General features: G+C 39.1%; 1 long non-coding RNA gene across 1 annotated transcript; it reads right to left on the bottom strand.

The window, feature by feature from the left end:
• Window positions 1-167: 167 nt before the first annotated feature.
• LOC140922314 (uncharacterized) lies at window positions 168-5,678 on the bottom strand. Its single transcript, XR_012164090.1, has 3 exons — window positions 5,636-5,678; window positions 609-707; window positions 168-278 (listed from the first exon to the last, which is right to left on the bottom strand). It is a non-coding gene; the product is annotated as an uncharacterized lncRNA (long non-coding RNA).
• Between the last annotated feature and the right edge of the window lie 14,859 nt (window positions 5,679-20,537).

The following is a 20,537-nucleotide window of genomic DNA, read 5'->3' as shown; positions in this document are numbered from 1 at the left end:
TCCGGCTTTAGTGACAAAGCCGTTTAATTAACATAGACTGTTTGATACACCATTTGCATTTCTTATACCTGGTATTTGGGAACGTTATACTTCGCGCATGATGTATATCACCGAGGTTGTTTTGCGTAGTTAATAACCAGTGCTAACGTAACCTGGCAGTCGTGAAAAAACTTTATTTGGGCACCGAAGAAAGAGAAGACCAAACCTTCTTGAAGAATATAAACATTCTCTTTGGCTTTGTCCAGGTCATGCTGCTCATTTATGATCATCTTTATCAACTGAAATGTGAAAAGGAGGAACGGATCATAGAGACAGCTGTCATTTAGAATTAACAATTAGACCACAATATAAAGAAACAACTTAACTATTAACAGTATTAGTATTCAGAAAGCAGATGCCCCCAATCTCCCTCCCCCCCCAAGTAAAAATTTCTTCTTCCACCCCGCCCTCCCCATAACCTAAGGGGTCTCCTCGAAGTGAACCGTGACTTTAACTATGTCAAACAAAGAAATAAGTGTTACAGCTCTTAAAGTACAGGTAAGTTAAATATTTAAAGTAGTAATGAAGGTGCTATTTTTATCTATCTTATTTAGAATAATACTACTTACATGATTTTTTGCCAGCTCAAGAGCAAGGTCTTTTGAATGACCATGATTATAAGATCGCTTGTTCCGTGGTTTTACTGAGGAACTTCCGAGACCGTTTTCCTGCAAGTTTTATTAAAGATATAAGTTTATCAGAAGAGTCATAAAAGGAAGTGGAGGCGAAAGTTAGAAAAACCATAGGAATATATAAGAGTACAGGGGCAGGCAGACTAGAGGGTATATGCAGAAGTTAATAGACCCAAAAGAAAGAAACTTAATAATTGAAGGTGTTATTTATAGACCGCCTAAACAAAGTTTACAAGAATTCCTAAACGATCATGATTTACTTCTGTGTATCATTCGACTTTCTAAAAAGAATAAAAAGTGTTACATTATGGCCGATTGGAATATAGACTTATGAAGCATCAGTCGCATGACAAAACGGGTGAATTTTAAGACATAATGTTCTCCAGATCGTTTTCCCCATTGATTTCACGGTCAACAAGAATAACCTTAAATACGACAGCTACGCTATTTGATAATATCTTAAATCTCTATTGAATAAGTGCCTAAAGTCCAATTATGTTGTTTGCAAAGCAAAATTACCGAAGATCGACTCACTTTAAAGTTGCAAACACTTTTCAGGCAATAGTTCTGGGTTTTGCCTGATATTTCAATGTCACGTGGTAGCCTATCATCACTCTGTAATGACTTAGAGCTCATGCAAAGAATATGAGGATGATTATATACCTAGAAAACGATGCCGTTTTTTTACCAAATGAGTTTGCCAACAAAAAACATATATGCATTCGAGAATCGTGGGAGACATTTCACTGATCTTTGTGGTTTATTTGTAATTAATATAGCTGGATTTTTTGAATACCGGGTACAAGGGAGTTTTATTTTATTTTAAACGATCTTTATCCAGAGTGCCCGGTTCAGCAAGGCTGGTTGGAATGGGGCCCTGATGGAAAGAACAAACAGCACAAAAGACAATAACAGATAAAAAATGGAAAACTAAGTATAGCAAAAGGATCGGAGGCTCAGTTTGGCTTGGATCTATAAGTGTTTTTTTAGGCCAAACCTAAACTTATTTAAATCATGCGGCCGCCCCCCAAGCCGACCGTCTTCGCTCGGCTTACTCGTTGGCAAAAACAAGCATGAAAACACCTACTTCTACAAACAAAACCAAAAGAAGAGAAAGGATAATGATTCCTATCACAACCTTTATGGAACGACGATAACTGCGCAGGGGCGTATCCAGGATTTTTTCAAAGAGGGGGTTGTAATTTTGAGAATTCAAGGCAAACGTTCCAAGGCTAAGGGAACTGGGGAAGGGAAAGGATGGGAATGGGGAAGGGCTAGGGTAATGTTTGAATATATTTGACAATCTCAGTCTTGGAACATCTATTACAAGCTCCTGGTAACTGGACAGGTCAAATCGGACAGTTTTGGAGTTACAAAAGCAAAATTAAGAACCAATCAGATTCAAGCATTTTGTTATTGACACAATTATTAAGAGTACAGTGAAGCAACGATAGTTGTTTGTCTCTTTTTTACCCACCTATTTAATCAAACAGACTAGCTTAAAAGAGCCCTCTTAGATGAACCTTTACAAAGGCTTCGAATATCTCGTCTACCTCGAATCTCTGGGAGTAGTACATATCACTGCCAGATCAGAAAATTGCTCCATTGTTGACCTAGAGCAGGTCTTGATGCATTTTATCAGTGAAAAAAATCGCTCAACTTCTGCGATTGTGATCGGTAGGGTGCAGGCAACGACCAGAAGGCGATAGATGTTTGGGAAAGCAACTTCATCGCAAACATTAAGTGCTAATAAAAGGTTGTTTGGAAGCTCCCTATCTGTTGACTGCCAGAGTGGTTTCCATCTACATACCTCATTTCCAAGGGATTTGAGAAACGGGAATGTCTTTCTCACAGAACAGCATGCCTTTTACTTCACCCGATCTAGCTGCAGTGCCTTATTTACTATAATCGATGACACGAGACAAAGCAGATGGCGGGCGTGGCGATCTTCTTCAGAAAATCGATCTTCCATTTGGATAATTAAGGAGTCAAAAAGAGGAATAACTAGGACCTACAGTCTTCTTGTAATAATCCATTGTGGACTCAGGAACTTATACTAGTAATAGTTGACACTACAGCTGCCCCCGCTCTGTATATTGTCGGTCAATAGTATTCTTGCTTGTTGTGTAGCTCTTTGAAATATACCGATTCATAAGGAAGATTTTCACACATATTCCATACAATGGGTGAGATAAATACAGGAAACGCAAGGTTCCATGCACTCAGTTTCAGGTCGATTTACACAGCTTTGATCAAAACATTCTCAGTTTCGAGAATAGTTTATTCTAAACCATAAGAAAAGATTTAGTTAGAAGTTGAATTTTTCGCTATTTCTCTTTAACTTTTTACACTCAGTTCATTTTATTTGCCGGAAAGGAAGCCTTAGAAATTAAAAGGACGTTTGATCAATTCACACTCGCGCATTCTACTCTTATTTCAAACTTTATAGCGGAAGGACATCTGTGAGCAGGGAATAAGTCAGCACAGAATTTGATTGTCGGCGAATTTCTGTAATCGTCCATCGTTCTGCTAGTGAGAAGCTAGTCGTTGTTCACTCGTCTTGCTTGTTTGGGGCTGAGTCTTATTCCGGTCAAAGAGAGAGAAAGAGTGTCTGGCAAGGTTTCCAACGAAAGATTTGTGAACTCGTGTCTGGCAAACTCTCCAAGTGTTTATATATACACAGTTATACGCACCTTATAACCTCTTCTGCACTTAACGAGTGTCGTTAAAATTTTGGTCCATAACTTTCACTGAAACAACTGCTCCATAGAATGTCACTGATAACACGTAACGCAAAAGAGTGTCGAAGAATGACTGCACAGTAAATGTCACAAAATCTACCTAAGCGGTTCCTTGGGGATGTTCTGACTTTACGTCATCCTAACCATTTCGTACTTGCGGGCGCAAACAATAGAAACTTCATCATTACCTACCGATTCCTCGCGGCCCCTGTTCAAGCAAATCAAGATTTTTTCTATATTGACTGTATGACTGTATATTTCAACTGTAAGTACTTCCTTAATATACGCGCGAGTTACTAGAGTGCCTCCTCCGGATTTCGCCTTCTGGGCGAAATCCCTGCGGGGGCAATTATAACTTATAATATTACTTTTGGTATGAAAAAGGGATAGACATAGTTAACGAGACAAGTTTGAAAACTTCCCAAGGGGGGGGGGGGGGTGGCAACCCCCTCAACTCCCCCTCCTGGATCCGCCTCTGACTGCGTTTTTCTTCCTCTTGTTGACAATCTATCGGTTGGTCTGCACACAACACAATCGACTGCACCTCTTTCTCTTTCCAATTACTTTTCTGTTCAAATCTCTTCACTGTTAACCGTTAGACATATTCCTTTTGCAAAACGTTTCTCCATGTAACTTGTGTAATCTTCACTTTGTACAAACTGATGTCGTCTATTTGAGTATAATGTCTTTGACTGTCTCAATAGTTTCCTTTCATTAACTTTACGTTCGCGGACCAGCCCATTCTGAAAACGCCTTATTTCCTTTTTTGGTGCGGGCCTACCGCGAACAGTGTGTGTATTTGTATGTGAAGGCTTCATATAACACAACATACGTATTTCAGCAAAATATTCACTCCTTCCCAGTCTTCTTAAATTTCCGTTTTTTTTTTCAATTTCATCCCAACTTTCCAAATCACTCGGATCAAAAACATCCAACTCTTCCCTAATTGGCCTATCAATTTCAGCCCACCAATCAAAAAATATAATCACAGAACGAGTAAATTTAGATAACCTCTCAGAAAAAATACCCTTCAAATTGCCTATCTTAAATCCTCTGTTTATTATCTCGTCTCGCTACAGCTGCAATAACATAAACAAACCATTTGTGAGCTACACACGTACATACGAACTGAACGCTCTTCCGTTTTAGTAACAACTGACATTTCCAAATTTGTACTGGTAAATGTATTTACTCCTGTCAAAAACAATTTGTGCAAAATCACGTTTCACTAATGGCAAAACTCCACTTCCGGTTTCACTCAGTTTCCTTTAAAGTCAATGAAAATATGTCTCTCGCGAAACATTAACTTGCCGTTCGTAACCGTTAAAAAAAATTAAACACACAAATTACCGATCTTTGACTTTCTTGGCTACAGTTTTGTCTCCCTTATCTTACGGGGCAAAGAGACAAACCCCGCGCGAGCCAAAAATAGGATTTCTTTCTTTTTCAGATAAACTATGTAAACAACTCCAGCTTATCTCGAGGTATCTCAAACAACTTCCGCTCTAACTTTAGCAACAAATTGCAAGTTAATGACATTCCTGAGCGTCGCAAAACCTTAAACTTCGCGCACCGCCTCAAATATTTATTGGAGCCAAAAGGAATAGAAGTTATCTCGCCATTCGAACTCATTTAGGTGCTGGTACTACTTCAAAGACTCAAAACAAAAAGAGGTCACGAACTTGCGTGCCAAACATTTCCCCGTACCTCCTGCATACATTCCAAATGACCTTTAGTCGCAGTGGCGCAATCGTTAGAGCGGCTCATCTGATCTGACGAGTTACAAGTGAATTGGTTCAGACCCGGCATAATAAGAAATAATAATTATTTCTTATTTCTTCTATATTTATTCTTCATAATTATTCCTTTCCCTTAAAGGATACATCAAACAACTCGAAAATACCTCGAACTAATGCCGAAGCAACTTCGGGACATTCGGATGTCCCGAAATTGCAACTTTGGAACATTCCTGAGCTGCACGAATCCTTAGTTAACTTCGCGCTCTGCCGAAGTAAAACTAACACTAAGGCCCTTGTAATTTCGAAAAGCCTCAAGCTCCCCTAGGATGACCGAACAGATAAAAATTTTACAGCGCCGTTTATAATGCATTTCTAGAGATCCGTAAGAGTACTCTGGAGAGCCTAAAAAGACTTGAGAATACATTTAGGAAGAAGCCTTCGCTGGGTGCCCCTGACAAGAGGATAGTAACATCACATAACTTACCAGTAAACTTGCCAGTAAAAGGCCAAGTAACAGCCAACAAAACAGTGGGCACAATCGAAACATCCTCGCAGAAAATAAATCTCTAAACCTGCTGCAAAGGAAAACTAATTGGTTTCAAAGGACAATGTGAACCAGAAGACTTAATACCAATTTCTTCCAAAGCTTCTCTTCCCTTTCAGAGTCTATCAGCAGTGTTTCTTGGCATGCGTTATCCCTCACTTGAGGCACACTTACCAAGTGAATGATTTTCGTGGCTGAGTTAACCTTTTTATTAGCCTCACCCGCAGACATTCTAAGGCGTGCGTCAAGCGTTCCTTCTCCAGGAACGTCTGCTGACTTGAGCGGAAAAAACGTAGACCAATCACGGCAGACTTCCAGATCTGGGAAGTGCACTTTGGACCCTGAGAAATTTCGTGCTTGACTTTATAGCCCCAGAAAAGATCAGAAAGGCCTCATGAAAGGTGAAAACCTTACAGTTTTAGAACAAACTACTCAGTTAACTCACAAGCGTTTTTACTACGTAGTGGCTACCCCCACAATCTCATTGAAAAAAGTTACCTCAGAGGTTAAATTTGCTGAATCGAACGGAAGTCGACTTTACCACAAAACAATTACGTGTGAAAAAAAATTCCGTCTTTTGTTCAGTCTTACAAGGTAACCCCGCCGTTACATCACCCAAAGAACAACTTTATGAGCAAACGACATCTAATCCAGCCTTTCCAGAGATACAACAACCAATCGATCGCTTATCTCCTAGATTCTCGTCTGGAGCAAAAATCTTTGGTCACGTATCACACTCTACAGAGCTTGTACGTGTGTGTTTGGCTTGTCAACACTTTGACTTCAACAGCGCCGATTGGATCTCCGATAATCTGCTTGTGATCTCCAGCTGATATTTGCGAACAAAAGGAATTCGTCTTTCAGTTCAGCAGACGTTCGTGGGGATAGACTGCTTGCAGTTAGCCTGCGTGGCAGGCGCAAAAAGGGGAGGGGGAGGGGGAGGGGCAGGGAGAAAGGGAAAAGGGAAGGGAAATTACAAGGGCCTTAGTGTTAGTTTTACTTCGGCAGAGCGCGAAGTTAACTAAGGATTCGTGCAGCTCAGGAATGTTCCAAAGTTGCAATTTCGGGACATCCGAATGTCCCGAAGTTGCTTCGGCATTAGTTCGAGGTATTTTCGAGTTGTTTGATGTATCCTTTAAGGGAAAGAAATAATTATGAAGAATAAATATAGAAGAAATAAGAAATAATTATTATTTCTTATTATGCCGGGTCTAAACCAATCACTTGTAACTCGTCAGATCAGATGAGCCGCTCTAACGATTGCGCCACTGCGACTAAAGGTCATTTGGAATGTATGCAGGAGGTACGGGGAAATGTTTGGCACGCAAGTTCGTGACCTCTTTTTGTTTTGAGTCTTTGAAGTAGTACCAGCACCTAAATGAGTTCGAATGGCGAGATAACTTCTATTCCTTTTGGCTCCAATAAATATTTGAGGCGGTGCGCGAAGTTTAAGGTTTTGCGACGCTCAGGAATGTCGTTAACTTGCAATTTGTTGCTTAAGTTAGAGCGGAAGTTGTTTGAGATACCTCGAGATAAGCTGGAGTTGTTTACAAAGTTTATCTGTCATACGTATTTCAGCAAAATATTCACTCCTTCCCAGTCTTCTTAAATTTCCATTTTTTTTTTCAATTTCATCCCAACTTTCCAAATCACTCGGATCAAAAACATCCAACTCTTCCCTAATTGGCCTATCAATTTCAGCCCACCAATCAAAAAATATAATCACAGAACGAGTAAATTTAGATAACCTCTCAGAAAAAATACCCTTCAAATTGCCTATCTTAAATCCTCTGTTTATTATCTCGTCTCGCTACAGCTGCAATAACATAAACAAACCATTTGTGAGCTACACACGTACATACGAACTGAACGCTCTTCCGTTTTAGTAACAACTGACATTTCCAAATTTGTACTGGTAAATGTATTTACTCCTGTCAAAAACAATTTGTGCAAAATCACGTTTCACTAATGGCAAAACTCCACTTCCGGTTTCACTCAGTTTCCTTTAAAGTCAATGAAAATATGTCTCTCGCGAAACATTAACTTGCCGTTCGTAACCGTTAAAAAAAATTAAACACACAAATTACCGATCTTTGACTTTCTTGGCTACAGTTTTGTCTCCCTTATCTTACGGGGCAAAGAGACAAACCCCGCGCGAGCCAAAAATAGGATTTCTTTCTCCCCAATCCCCCTCCCCTTTTTCCCTTCCTCCCTATCCCCTACCTCCTACCCCTTTCGACGCCTGCTACGCAGGCTAGCTTGCAGTCCGCCTTTTCTCTTAAAATCCGTCTAGTTCTTGATCTCATTTTTTTTGAGCGACAGCTTTTCACCCAGATGACAGAACTGTCGCTCAAAAAAAGGCATTAAACAGTGCCTAAGAGGTCTGAAATGTAGTCAGAATACAAAGAAAAACAAGAAGACGCTAAAGGTAAGCTTCAAAGCGATATTGAATGTACATTTTGCTAATTTAGTGAGCAAAGAAAATTTCTCCATACGTCTTATAATTTTCGTGCTGTATGAATAATTAATTAGCTTGATTGGTAGTGTTGTTTTCGGGTTCTTTGGCATCCTAAGAGGCCTGAAACGCAGTCAGCTCACAAATAAACCCAACAAAATACTAAAAGGAAAAATTTAATGTACGTTTCGCTCAATTATGGAAAAAAAGGATAATTCTCATACAACGTCTTATAACTGTTGTCGTATGAATAATTAATTAGCTACGTAGGATATTGTTGTTCAGGGCTCTGATAGTGAGGTTGGGCTACCTGTGCTCATATGTCTTAAAAAAAATTTCTTTTGTGCAGCCCAGCCCGTTAGAAAACTACGGAAGTGCAGAAGAATGTTCATAAGAAAATCAGATTTTAATTGGTCCGAAAAATTAGAACTGAAGGTTCTACAAACTGGGACTTTTAAAAGTGCCTTAGCCACTTGAGAATAGATTCGTCAGTTTATCAGGAATTTATCGTGAAACTAGAATTTTCAGTCCAGCAACAACCAGAACTGGATATATGATGACGTCACCCAAAATTTCGACATGGCGCGCCAACCGAAGGGACCGGCGACCCAGGGTCACTTTTCAGTTCTTTGCTACGCCAGCAAAAATCAGGCAACAACTCTTGCGTGACTTTGATCAGTTTGCCAGAAGAATGCCTCTTATGTACATATTTCGAGGGGAAAACAACGAACCCCATCCTTACCATGTCAAATCTGCATGGAAACCACCAATACAACGATCAGTAGCCCTTGAAAGTTACCTAGAAGAGGTTAAGAGCGACCTTGCAGAAATAGAAATAACAAAGCCAAAAAATAATCTGCCTCCGGCCGAACGTGAGACTCTCAGAGCCTTAAAACGTGACACTGAAATAAACCTTAAAAAGGCCGATAAAAGAACAATAACCGTAGTCATGAACACACAAGACAAAATTAAAGAAGGCCAAATTCTACTAGATAGCAAAGACAGCTGCAGGCCTCTTGCATCACCCATGGTCACTGAGACGAACCATAATGATAAACAATTTATTACCGACCTCTACAAGGGGGATCACATAGACGACACGACTAAAAAAAGGCTTTGTCAAACACCAAATCCACCTCGAATTCCAGAATTCTACACCCTCACTAAGATACACAAGCCGTCGCTGGTCGGCAGACCGATAGTATCAGGGTGTGATGCCCCAACCGAGGAATTATCATCATTTGTCGACAAACTCCTTCAGCCAATAGCACCGACTTCGTTAATTTCATAGACAATACGAAAGTCCCAGCGGACGTCATACTTGTTTCAATAGACGGAACGAGCTTGTATACAAATATACCGCAAGAGGAGGGAATAGACACGGTATGCAGAGCATACGAAATATTCTATAGAAACGAACCTCCTATCCCTACGTACACAACTACTAAAACAAGCGCCTAGGCTAATTCTCCAAGAAAATTCTTTCCAGTTTAATAGAAAAAACTACCTTCAAACACATGGTACGGCCATGGGCACGAAAATGGCAGTCGCCTTTTCTAGTATATTCATTAACAAGGTAGAGACGGAAATCCTTAGCCACGTTACATAGACGACATCTTCTCGCTCTGGACTGCAAACAGAGACGGAATAGAACATTTCATTGAACAAGCAAACAATCGTCACCCTACGATCAAGTTTACGGCTGAAATTTCCGATAAGGAAACAACACTCCTGGACACCTTAAAAAGGCGAAAGATTTGAAAGAGATGCAATCCTTGGTGTGCGTACTCATTTTAAACCAACTGAGACATTTCAGTATACCCATTTTAGTTCCTTAGACATACTCGTGAGAGCCAAACTATGAAAAGGCTATCTTAAACACGCGCTGGGGAGTCGTGGAGGCCTGTCAACCCCATTTTACACTGAATGACCTTATCCCGCAGCACTTTCAAGGGAGATGGCATCCGATGAAGTTTTGCGTGTTCTCTAGACAACCTCGTTCCCAGGGCTCTCTCCTACCCAGTAGGAAACTTTTTGGCAACTTGTGGTATTTCGAGCAACTTTTTGCATTCTGAGCAATTTCTCTAGGTATCTTCAAATTCTGCTATATCGGAGCAGCTCTTAGCGCAACGTGGCCTTTCTTCCATATTTCACAATGTTTTAGTAGACAATTTATGAATTTTCTGTAAAAAAGAACCCAAATTTTCCTCCGGGGGCAGATAATGGGTACAAGATAAAAGTAGCCGGGCTACTAGGTCAGCGGTTTATAGAGAAAATTCAAAATGGTGAACGAAGATTCACACTCGACTGACTTGAGTGGCTCGGATGAAGAAGGTCATTGAACAATTTTATTGGCTCCGTCATTACATTTTTTGGTTTTAATTGAAGACGTTATTTAGCAACGCTGGTTACGCGGCAAAATTGCACTAAAAATGCAGTACATTTTGCATATTTTATCATCAGAACAAAAAAGTTTTTGTTTCTTCGAGCAACTTTTGAGGAACTTTCCTTACAAAAAGCAACGACATTGATTGTTATCTGAGCACCTTTGGAGTAACCTTTTGAGAAGTTACGGGAAACTTTTTTGGAAAATCTCGAACAACTTGTGGAAAGCCTAGTTTCAGCTCAAAGATCTACCTGACAAAGCGCAAAACATCTGCAGATAGAATCTGTGTTTGAAATCTACATAAAATCTGCTTCTTGATGGTGGTTTTGTTGTCGTAGTGCAAAGCATTTTTTCCCCTAGTGCTGTGCGTTTTAAGTTGCAACAGTGAGTTGCGCCGTGTAACGCCATGTTTATTTTATGTTCTATTGCTGTGTACTGTGTAAGCACGTTGCTTTTTTGGCATAAAGATTCCGGTTGTGTTACAAAAGTTTATCGAAAACCCGAACTGTTCAGGTGACTTTGGTTGGTCCATGGAGCAATGTAGTTTCGCCACACGGGATTGTTGTTGACCGATCGAGCAGACCTTTAGTTACGGGACCGACGATAAGATTATTGAAAATAGGGAAGTTCTAGAAGCTTTTATTTTGAGTAATCAAATAAATAAAACTAGATTGAGAAAATTTTTTCTAAGAACCTTTTTTCGAAAAATTGAGCGACATATGAAACAAATCTAATGGCTCAGGCAACATAGGTTTTACATACATAAAAATAATTCTTTTGAGTAGCTTGCGGAATACTTCGAGCTACACGTAAACGAATTGGCCAATATTCACGAAATTGCAAGAAAGTTGAAGAACAACCGATTCACTGATAGTTTGTCTAGATTGACACGACATCTATTAGCCTATCTTCGACTATCCCAGTGTAAAAGAAATACACTGCAAGAGGGGATTGTTGTTCTATAGAAACCGAAAAAAAAGCTTCTGGAAAACTTATCAAGCATGATATACTTTAATAAATCCGTTGATTTTGTTCCTCGTTGTAAATACTTAAATGTTTTCAAAAGCCTCTCGCCTATTAGTCTTTTTATACGCATTTTGATTAACAATTCATTATTACTGGGTAACTAGTTCTGTATTAAGTATTAACCGCCTTTGAACCAATTTTGGCATCCAAAATTGATGAAACTATATCGTCACACACTTAACATGCCGTTTCCAAGATGACTTCCATTATTTTTTAAAGTTCTTTACACATCCCATAGTGTGACTGTTCCTTTAGCGTGATCCGGCGCCTAGTTATACTGACCCTCAGTTTTCTTTCCAAGTAACCAAACCGAACGACTCATTATTAACAATCAACGAGTGATGGGAGACGAATAAAAAAAAAACTCGTTAATTTATGTGAACACATTAATGGAAAAAAATTGAACAGGAAATTACTAGTGTGGCAGCGTCCTCACACCACAAATGACCATATGAAAATCTTGATTAAGGAAAGCTCTTTTGCTTCCAGTACTAGAGAGGGTCGAAAGGCGTTAGCGAAACGCATTTATTCGAGCGAACGCGGATGGCAGGGGTGAAGAGGAGAGATGACTACTATCAAGTTCTATTGCCGGGACTAAACCATTAGCTATCAACATTAAATCACTTTCTTTAACAAGATACAAGGGAGTATAGGGTATTTGTAGAAGGGCCAGGGGATATATAAGATAACAAAGACAATACGAGAGATACGAAGGTGTATATGTAGAAGGAGACGGGGATATATGGGAGTACACAGATGATACAAGGGAGTAGACGGCATATGTAGAGGAGCACGGGGATATATGGGAGTACACAGATGATACAAGGGAGTAGACGGCATATGTAGAGGAGCACGGGGATATATGGGAGTACACAGATGATACAAGGGAGTAGACGGCATATGTAGAGGAGCACGGGGATATATGGGAGTACACAGATGATACAAGGGAGTAGACGGCATATGTAGAGGAGCACGGGGATATATGGGAGTACACAGATGATACAAGGGAGTAGACGGCATATGTAGAGGAGCACGGGGATATATGGGAGTACACAGATGATACAAGGGAGTAGACGGCATATGTAGAGGAGCACGGGGATATATGGGAGTACACAGATGATACAAGGGAGTAGACGGCATATGTAGAGGAGCACGGGGATATATGGGAGTACACAGATGATACAAGGGAGTAGACGGCATATGTAGAGGAGCACGGGGATATATGGGAGTACACAGATGATACAAGGGAGTAGACGGCATATGTAGAGGAGCACGGGGATATATGGGAGTACACAGATGATACAAGGGAGTAGACGGCATATGTAGAGGAGCACGGGGATATATAAGATAACAAAGAAGATACGAGAGATACGAGGGTGTATATGTAGAATATGTAGGAAGTTAAAAACAATCGCGGAGTAAAATTTTAATCCTGGAATCGCGCTAACCGGCCTTTCAGGAACCGGGCCCCGTAGGAAGAATTATAATAGAACAAGGACACATACATGAGATAACGAGGGAACATGTGCGAGTATATACGTACGTGGAGGATAGGGAAGTGTTGGATGGGAAAACATGGAGAAACCTAGCGGAGTAGGGACTGACAGGAAGGTACGGACAATACAGGGAATAAAAGGGCGACAATACGACAATTGCATGATGACGTCATTTGGTAACTTAACAAAGTTATGAGAGTTATTCCTTTTTGTTGGTTTCTTTTCAAAATTAGGGCTACTGATTCTTACATTTCTCAGTAGGATTGACAAATTAGGGTTTAAATATGACGTCCATTTAGTTACAATTTTCGAAGCTTATCTAAAAAATTCCCTACAATTTTCTGAAGTTATTTTTTCACATTTTGGTCCACATTTTGGGCTAATTTTCGTGGAAAAAGAAATCTTTTATTTCCGGATTCAAAAATATGATGGAGTGAGAAATCAGAACAATTCGCACTTTCGTAAAATGTTCAATTGCATCTAAACTTTTCGATAAAATAACACTAAGGCCCTTGTAATTTCGAAAAGCCTCAACGGCTCCCCTAGGATGAACGAACAGATACAAATTTTACAGCGCCGGTTATCGTGCATTTCTAGAGATCTAAGAGTACTCTGGATAGCCTTTTGAAAGCATTTGGGAAGAAGCCGTCGTTGATTGCCCCTGACAAGAGGATAGTAACATCACATAACTTACCAGTGAACTTGCCAGTAAAGGGGCAATCAACAGCCAAAAAAACAGCGGGCACAATCGAAACATCGTCGGAGAAAATAAATCTCTGAACCTACTACAAAGAAAAAAATAAGTGGTTTCAAAGGGCAATGTGAACGGGAAGACTTGATACCAATTTCTTTCAAAGCTTCTCTTCCCTTTCAGAGTCTATCAGCAGTGTTTCTTGGCATGCGTTATCCCTCACTTGAGACACACTTGCCAAGTGAATGATTTTCTTGGCTGAGTTAACCTTTTTATCGCCTTGAGTTGTCTGTTTTGCCCACCGCAATTTGTTGTTTAGAAATGCTAACTTTTTCTTGTTCTAGTTTACACTGATTCCCACTTTCCCTTTGTACTTGTAAAATTGTCGTTTGCTCGTCTCATTAATAAGGTCAATGTTTAAAGAAAAAAAACAGCAAATGAAACATGTTGGAAAGACGTTCCAAATGAGGATTCAGCGGTTGTTTGCATATTATTGTGATGTTCAAAAATAAAACAGCTACAAATATAATTTACTAAATGTTGCAAAAGATTCTAGCCACCGAATATGGAAATAATACTTATTTTCGTTTTATTAAAAAAAATTAAGGTATCATGAAAATAAGTGATAAAGTGCCAAGAGTTTAAGTGTCAAGTGTTATAGAGATACTCGGGTACAAGCGTCTTGAAGATTGTTTTAAGCACTGCAGATTCATTTAATAATGGTCGAATTTCTACTTCGAGAGATGAATAATGCAAACTGATCGGAGACGGATAAATAGTCTAGAGATAAATCCGGTGTTCAGACGCCCAAATGTGTCAGCAATTGATCAGAGTGCTGATGAACGGGACGAATTTGGGGCCAAAATTCTACTAAACACCAAATTTATATATAGTATATTATTTTATATCCAGCCGATATCCTTCTCAGAGACGGATGATTCGTCTCCAGTAGTCGTATTAGCAAGATCATCTCTTACTCGGTAAGATCTTTGCATACCGGAACTCTGTCCACCAAAACTTGCATTTTCAATGAACCTCTTTTCTGACAGGGCCTAAAAGGCTGGTTTATGAAATTGCGAATAAATTGCAATATTAAATCGCCGTTAGTTTTTCATCAGGCGAAATGTAAACGCTGCTCGACAAAATTGCCCATGACTTAAGCCGCACAATCAGGTATGCCGAGGCACTGCACATGATTTTAAAAATCATTTTTTTGGGCAGCTCAGCCGTCAGAAAACTACGGAAATACAGAGGAATGCTGCGGCATTTTGGAACTTCACAAGGAAATCAGATTAGGGTGGTGCGAAATATTGGACTGTTCTACAATCTGGGGCTTCAAGTGCCTTAGCCACTTGAGAATAGGTTTCGTCATTTTATCAGGAATTTATCGAGAAAGTTAATAGAATTATCTGGAAGTTTCAGAAGCTTTCATTTTGAGTGATCAAATAAATAAGACTATCTGATAGAGGAAGTTTTTTTCTAAGAATTTTTTTCGGAAATTTGAGCAACATATGAAACAAAACTAACTGCTCAGACAACATACTTTTTACAAACATAAACTTTATTTAGTAAAAATTCATTTAAGTAGCTTGCGAATTACGTCTCCCTTGCTGGGAAAAGATAAAATTGGATTTTTGCGATTAATTTTTGTTTAATGCATTTTTTTTGGGGGGGGGGGGAAGGATGATCTTTTGCCCTCTTCATAGTAGCTTTAGCTGCAGAGTGACTTCCTCCCCCTCCCCCCCCCCCCCCCCACCATTCACTCCTCTTCAAAAGTGCTTCGGTACATCTGAAAAGCTCCAAAGGCAGTGATTTTAACATGCATGCAGCCGTCTACCAGTTCCCTTGTTTTACATTGCTCAAAAAAAAAAGGGAGATGAGTTAGTTTTAGACAATCGCTCCTTCTAAAAAATGACGTTCCGAATGATCTACGCTTGCTGGTCCAAGAGGTCATATTTGGCCTTTTAATCCTTGGGCCATCTAATAACCAGCATGGTTTGAAAAGGTTATAAAAGAGGTGAGAAATCCCGAGGGCAAGTCGTTCAATTAGGTAATCAAAGATTGAGTACAGGCAGGAGCCTGATTACTTTTATTACCACAGCAGATTTTGTGTGCAGTTGTTGTATGGAGTGGAATCATCATGAACTCCCATATATTGATCAATTGGAAGATTCACCACGGCTGCAATTGCTCTTTTTTCTTTTCTTTTCTCTCTCTCTTTTGGAACGTCATTTAATTTCCTCAAGTTTAGTTCTCCAGGGTTGTTTTAAAATACATTACGAGTTATAGAAGCCCAACTGAAGAATATCAAATACATAGTGTCCCCTGAAAACTTCGCGTTATGCACAGAAAAATCAACAACTATCAAACAAGATGTTTGTTTTCAACACTTTTATTTTATTGATCATCTCAGCACTAACACAGCAGTTTATTAATTATAATAATGACAAAATGAGGCTAGATCGCCATATGCGCGTTTGTTTCCATGACTCATTCCCGGTAAGCCTTAGATCCCGCGTAGACCGAATAGGCTACCGATAAAAGAAGAAAAGATGATAGTTGCAGTGGAATTCGGTCTCTTCTTGACTGGTCAACTCTGGAATTTTGGGCGGTTGACATTATTCGATAACAATTCAAGGATGTTAGCCTGTTTGGTGTTTGGAAGTGGACTACGGACTTACAAAGTTTACATAAAATGAGCTCTGTTAAATCAGTTATTATTTAGAAACAGGATAGTGTTGTTAGATTTTGAAGTGTGAGTGTCCGGTCAAATATTGAAGTTAGTTTATTTGACTGATTGCTCTTCTTTGATTTTTGAGTCATGGTTAACTAACTTGCTTTCTACCGTGAACTGCCCATTTCCTCATCGTCTTTATATCATAGAAAAGCGTCCTTTATCATTATTTTCAAGCCCAGCACCAGCTGATGAAGTAATTAACCTATTGTTCCTCAAAAGTGATGGGATAAGTGACCAAACGACTGTTGTCCCAGGCTTACAACACTCTTTCTCTGGGGTTTTACGCCACCATGGAGTTGTAGTGTACTGATTGGTGAACTGAATGTTGGGGTTCCACTGCTTTCCAGTCTTGGTGTCGTATGCAAAGTTGATGGTCGTTGTCCCAGTATAGGAGTCAATACAGTAGATCAACCCACAGGCCACAATTACCTTTCCCATGGAGCTCATTACTTCTGCAAAATAACATTAAATGGAAACTCGGAGTAAGATAATAATTAACTATATGACAATTTTCAATCAAGTGAGTAATACTTCATAAAATTATGCGCAGGCTGGACGCGTCACGTTCTGATCAACTTGGGCATGGAGTTAAAACTTAACAATTAGACCGATTATTTACGCTTTCTAAGAGAATTTACAGCTCAAATGTTGTCTTTTAAGTCCTTTTACAGTCGTATGGTAAGTGAAAAATTTCAATTAACGAATTTGACTCAAAATTTTCGATCACGCACGTCATACCAGTTTCGTAAAGTAAAGGAAATACACAGGAAATTTAGGCCATTGAAGAGAGCTTCTTTCCATGTGGGGTGAAAGTTGAATTGACCGCCTTAAAACCAGAACCCTTCAGTTGCTATAGTCTGGCTTAGAAAGTGTTCGCCTGTATTTAGTTACTAAGATGAATACTTTTAAATAAAAAATTGTCAGAGTGCGTGGAGTCACAAATGGTGTCAATTCTCTCTTGATGGTGTCGTGGTGGTGACCTCTATAAACCGTCCGGGGCATCTTTTTTACATGGACACTTTGCGCAAAGGCGAGGATCGATTTATTCCTGTTTTATTTTTTTAGTTTCTCACAACTGGAACTGCCCTGACCACTGCCTGACTACAGTATAATGTAACGGAAATGCGGTTTCGCTGCACATTCTTGTCTTGCCCCTATCTCGGCTCGTAAGGTAAGTTTGTAATTACAATTTTATGTTATGTTATGTTATGTTCATACGACATACGATGATTGATCACGAAAAGCGCGATTACAACAGATGCATAAATGATGATAAAAATAAAGAAAGATAAAATCAATGAAATCAACTCAAAAATTAAAAGCAAAGATATTGTTACCCAAAACCTAGTGCTTGAAGTACTGAATTCTTCTTTAAGACTCAGGGGCACCCAACGTCAATTTTCGGAAAAGATCTGTTCGGAAGACGATTTGAGATCTAGAATTTTCGGAACATTTGTTGTAAAATTTCTTGCTCACCTGCCTCTCCTAGGATTTTCGGACATCTAAAAAATGGTATTATTGCCCATTTTTAACGGATTTTTACCCTAAAAAGGTCACCTAGAATTTTCGGGAGCCTTTTTTCTGGCTGAAATTTTCGAAAAGGTAAGTTTTGATCCCTATAATTTTCGGATCACTAGACTTTCAGCTAGGAAATCCGAACAGATGAAAAATTTTGGGGGGGATAAATACGAAAATACGTTTAACAGTGCTATGTTTAAGTGGTTTTGAACTATATTCTCGTTGGGTGCCCCTGAAGGCTGTTGTATTGATCAGAAACACTGTTGAATTTCACTGATCCAGTTGCTCGTAATGTTTACCCAACAGCTTCAGTTTTAACATTTAATTCGAGTGATTCTCTTAGCGCTTCTAACTCAGTTAGTAGCTCACTAATACACGCAAGGTTTCTCGACAAAAGATTCACTCGGAAGAGTTCGCTTGTAAGTGGGTCTCGAATAGTTCATGAACTATACCACTTCCAAAATGTACTCTTCCATCTTTTACTGTGGGCTTACCATCAACAGCGTTTACATTTGTATTTTTGGAATTCTTATGCTCCCACCGAAGATAGATTTCTAATAGCTTTGAGTCGCTTCGAGCACCTTATAATGTACTCTGCTGAAGTCCGCTGACCTATTCTACGCATACACTTATTTTATATCTTGCGCACGCGCTGAATACGCCAGAGTACGATTTGTACCAGAAGGAAAAACCAAGGCCATTTTATAACTGGGCTGTGCCACAGGCAGCCCAGTAAAAATATCACGATCGGGGTACATTTGATTTTAGTCGAGGCCACGCGACCAAGAATCAACCATTGGCAGTCCCTGTTTAGCTGAGTGAAATTCTAGGAATATAACAACAGGACTTGTATATTCAGGGCCTTCGTTCATTTTTTTCGTTTTCTTAAACCCTGTCGGTTGAGTAAGACTGAATATGAAAGAGGCCCGAGCTTGAAGGAGAAGGAGAAGATAAACATATACCGAAAAGCTAAATAAAACCCCCTGAACAAGCGTCAGTTCATTCGCCGGTAGAGTCAGTTTATTTTTGGATAGTAGTGACTTCAAAAAATTAGTTCAAAAGACTAGCCTGCATTCAGACGTCTTGTCAATAGCTTGAAGCATGAAGCAAAGGGAAAAGTAAAGTTACGGCTGTACCCAGGTTAAGACCGCTACCCTCGGAGCTTTTTATTCCAGATAATATAGTCTGTGCTCTTTGTATTTTGTATTCTTATTCATTTGCCACACAGATAATATTACAGTAACAAAAAAGATTTTAAAAAATGGAGAAAGTAATAGCGAGGAGGCCTAAAGGAAACTTAACAGCTTATGTTGATTAGGCCTAGTCAATTAGAATGTCTCTCATTAATGACATAAAAATTACGACGACGGATACAATTATTTATCAAAAGGAAAGTATCTATATAATAAGGAAATTTACAAAAATTGAATATTAAACAGTTTTTTTCTTCAGATTTTTGTGAGAATATGCTTAATAACTTTATTTATACTCGAATTTTAGAGTAGCTAACAAGTTAATATCTTCGAGCTGACACTACATGAAAATAATATAGAAATATATGTATACATTAAATGCATTATAAGAAATAATAATAAAATAATATTAATAATAGTAAGCACACTAAAAAAAAAAAAAGAAAAGAAAAGAAAATATTATTTACAATTCACAATTTTAAAAGTATGCCAGGCAAAAAGGAAATTTATTTGTGAAAGAAATAAATGGTTTAATGCTTAATGTGACTGATTAATGTGTCATTTCTCCAGTTACTGGGGAGGGGGCGTTCCTGCCATCCGGGACATTATACATTGGGTTTTTAAGACATGAAAGCGAGGCACAAGGCCTCTCTGCTCACTGCAACAAGAAAGTTGGTGAGCTATTTCAGACTTTGATAAGAATAATTCTGTGTGACTGTGTGTGCAAGGGCCATACAGCCATCCCCCAGATTTCATTTTAATCACTTACATCGGTCAGCTATTTCAGACTTTTGATAAGTATAATTCTGTGTGACTGTGTGTGCAAGGGGCCATACAACTATCCCACAGATTTCATTTTAATCACTTACATCAGTGAGTTATTTCAAACTTTTGATAAGTATAATTCTGTGTGACTGTGTGTGCAAGGGCCATACAGCCATCCCCCCGATTTCATTTTAATCAGTTATTTTATGTCTGTGAGCTATTTCAGACTTTGATAAGAATAATTCTGTGTGACTGTGTGTGCAAGGGCCATACAGCCATCCCCCAGATTACATTTTAATCAGTTATTTTATGTCTGTGAGCTATTTCAGACTTTGATAAGAATAATTCTGTGTGACTGTGTGTACAAGGGCCATACAGCCATCCCCCAGATTTCATTTTAATCAGTTATTTTATGTCTGTGAGCTATTTCAGACTTTGATAAGAATAATTCTGTGTGACTGTGTGTGCAAGGGCAATACGGCCATCCCCCAGATTTCATTTTAATCAGCTATTTTATGTCTGTGAGCTATTTCAGACTTTGATAAGAATAATTCTGTGTGACTGTGTGTGCAAGG

The sequence above is a fragment of the Porites lutea genome, chromosome 1, assembly GCF_958299795.1.
Source record: "Porites lutea chromosome 1, jaPorLute2.1, whole genome shotgun sequence".
NCBI lineage: Eukaryota > Metazoa > Cnidaria > Anthozoa > Scleractinia > Poritidae > Porites > Porites lutea.
Note: the sequence above shows the minus strand (reverse complement) of the source record. Positions and strands in the feature narration are given on the sequence as shown.